Raw genomic sequence first — 3397 nt, forward strand, 5'->3', positions numbered from 1 at the left:
GCCCACCACATGACCATAGTTTCACCCATTCTGGATGGGGTTCAGGGAGAGTCTGTGACTTGATTTCTTCTTGTCTTTCTCTCCATTGTCACCTCCTTGCTACTAATGTCTAACTACCTAACGATAGAAATGTTCTTTTGTTATTTTCTCAAAGGATAGTAACTGGGAGAGCTCCTTAGTGGTTTATGGTTTAGAAGCTCTTGAGAACAAATTTGTAATTAACACATAACGATTTTATAAATACAGGTACAATCACAATGTTTGAGTTGATTGAAAATATAGCTCTCTTAAATATTTACATCTTGTCTGGCAAACTGTTTTACTTCATTTAGCTAAATCACAGAAAAACTAAGGAAACTTCAATCTGATGCTCTGTGACTTCTGAGTTAGTGAAAGTTAAATGAATTCTTTTTTTTTTTTTTTTACAATATGAATTCATTTATTCTCTTATATTTAAAGGCTATTTATTTTAAAAAATTCCAGTTAGCACTGTCCTTCTACTAAATGGAAAATGAATCAAATAAAACAGTAAGGCTTCATTTGGTACTTAAGAGCCTAGTACTATCCTTCTGGGAAACACATGCTTTGGTGCTTTACAATTTTAAGAAAATCAAAATTACTTTACATGCAATAGCTAATTATGGTATACCACAGAAAATAGGGAGTTTTATGCATTTAGAATTGTTCGCATGAAGCCCTGAGGTACCCGCATTTCATTTAGGCAACAAACAGCCTCCCTTGATCTTGTACAGTCTTTGTCACCATCTTCCCTAGTGCCCCAAATTCAGAATAGTCTGATTAACAATCTTGTCTGGAGATAGTTTAATAAGATTTGTTATGATACAGACTGTGCAGATCATCTAGTTTAGAAGCACCATCTTCAAGTGGAGTTTCACTTGAAGTTCCTAGGTCTCCGTTTTCATGTCCATCAGTTACTGCTTTCTTATTAAATCCTTGAAACACTTTGATTTCCACACTTGTGTCTTTGCAACTAGCACCAGGATTACTACTTCCCTCTAACTCATCAAGGTACAAACGGTAACGATGTCCACTCTCATCTTCATATTCCACATTTTCATCATCAGAATCCACTTAAGGATCCACATAAACTACTTCAAATTCAATCTCTCCTCTCTGCTGGGAAAGAATGTTTACAGCTTCCTTATGCTTTGTGTCCCTTAGGTTAACTCCATTAACAGCCAGAATAGCATCTCCAACATGTAGCCCTCCACATCTATCAGCAGGTTGCCCTGGTTGGAGCTCAGAAATGAGGATTGGAAAACCTTGTTCCTTTCCACCTTATTACTGTAATTGAAATGCCAAGGCCTTCATGATCTTCCTTAAGGAGGAGAACTTTTCTAATTGGACCAACACCTTGGCTTTTCTTTAAAGAGTCTTGATCATGGCCTAGTGGTGCATGCATTGGTCGCTTCAGGTCATTACTCTCTCTACAGGCTCTGATAACAGTTTTGTGATGATACAAATGTATTTCAGCTTCCAACTGGTTCCAAAGCTTATCATGAGCAGGTCCCTTCATATCTCGTCCTAGTAACTGTATTTGTTGGACACTTCTTACCAGTTCCTTATCCAAGTACTTGGCAACTAGTCTTGCCTCATAAACTTCAGCCTGGAGAACAGCTATACGTCTACGAAGGGTTTCATTCTCTTTTCTCAACAACTTCACTTCAGCTTCAAGTTGAGCTTCTTTCATTTTCTCTTTTTTGTTTGCTTCAAGCTCTCTTTCCTCTAGCTTGTGGTTGATTTGGGACACAGTCTGGGCTTTGTGGCAAAGCTGCACAAAGCAGGAGCTCAGGCTGGTCATCTTCTGTCTCCCCTAATAAGTGATGTCCACCTGGTCTGGATCGATCTCACCCAGGAGCAGATCCACATCCAGGAAGGCCTTGTCGAACTCCTTCTCCAGCACCTCCAGCCACCGGAACATGAATACCCCACTGGGGGAGACCCCCATGGCGCATGAGGCGCCACCTGGGCCCCCCGCCGGCTCCTGCGGGCATGGGCCGCCCGCCGACATGGCGCAGTCTGTGGCCTCCCCCGACTGCTGCTGACCTCGCAGTCCACCCGCGAGAGGAACTGCTGGGACTGTGGGAACCCCCGTGCACGCACATTCCGTTGGTCCCCTCTCTTAACCTTCGCGCGGCTAATGCCGGCTATGCAGCCCCGGAGGGGCAGGAGCAGCGAAGCTGAGGCAGCAGTGGCGGCACACAGAAGACGCGGGGCACGGTCATCATTTTAAACCTACCTGCCAAGTTGCTTTTTTTTTTTTTAATGACTTTTCATATTTGAATATGTGCACTATATCTACATCACATAGGAAAATTCATGTTAGAATTACAGTTCATATAATTTGGTATCTCTTCACAATTCTAAGCATGCCCTCATTATAAAGAGCTCTTAATAAAATTTGTAAGGAATATCTGAATGAGGAAATTTATACTTTAAAATCCCTATATTTTTCAAAAGTAAATATGAATAAGAATAGCATTAAATTTGGGAACTCTGAATTGAAAGGTCACCTCCATCATTTACTCATGACTTTCCAACTCATTGAGCTTCATTTTCTTGACCTAGAAAAGAGCAAAATAATACCTAAATCACAAGGGTGTCCTGAGAATTAAATAGGCAATGTAGCTGAAATTTGCTTTGTAAATTTCTAGGTATATTGTGACTGAATGGAACTATTATTTTCCCAACCATGAAGCAGAGTTTTTGGTTTGTTCGTTTGTTTGTTTCCTCAAAAAACCTAGTTCCTGGCATATAGGTGGCATGTTATAAATTTTTTAAAATGTTGAATAAAAGTCCTCTGGCAGAATAAATTTTAAACGAAGCTCTTCAATAAATGTTTATCACACACACACACATTGTTTTCTTAACAATCCATGCATGACAGTACTCTATAAGATCTAAATGGAAAACCAGCATTTAACCTTAAAGATTAAAGGGCAGCCAACATCGTTCTCAATGGTGAAAAACTGAAGCAATTTCCACTAAGATCAGAAACAAGACAAGGTTGCCCATTCTCACCACTATTATTCAAAATAGTTTTGGAAGTCTTAGCCACGTCAATCAGAGAAGAAAAGAAATAAAAGAAATAAAAATTGGAAAAGACGAAGTAAAACTGTCACTGTTTGCAGATGACATGATATTATACTAGAGAATCCCAAAGATGCTCCCAGAAAACTACTAGAGCTAATCAATGAATTTGGTAAAGTAGCAGGATACAAAATTAATGTACAGAAATCTCTGGCATTCTTATACACTAATGATGAAAAATCTGAAAATAAAACTAAGAAAACACTCCCATTTACCACTGCAACAAAACGAATAAAATATCTAGGAATAAACCTACCTAAGGAGGCAAAAGACCTGTATGCAGAAA

The 3397-nt window shown here is 39.3% G+C and overlaps 1 pseudogene; it reads right to left on the reverse strand.

Annotated features, from left to right (window-relative positions):
* Positions 1 to 822: 822 nt before the first annotated feature.
* On the reverse strand, positions 823 to 2047 carry LOC102984796 (Golgi-associated PDZ and coiled-coil motif-containing protein-like; annotated as a pseudogene).
* Positions 2048 to 3397: the final 1350 nt, after the last annotated feature.

The sequence above is a fragment of the Physeter macrocephalus genome, chromosome 13, assembly GCF_002837175.3.
Source record: "Physeter macrocephalus isolate SW-GA chromosome 13, ASM283717v5, whole genome shotgun sequence".
In the NCBI taxonomy this organism is placed as follows: domain Eukaryota; kingdom Metazoa; phylum Chordata; class Mammalia; order Artiodactyla; family Physeteridae; genus Physeter; species Physeter macrocephalus.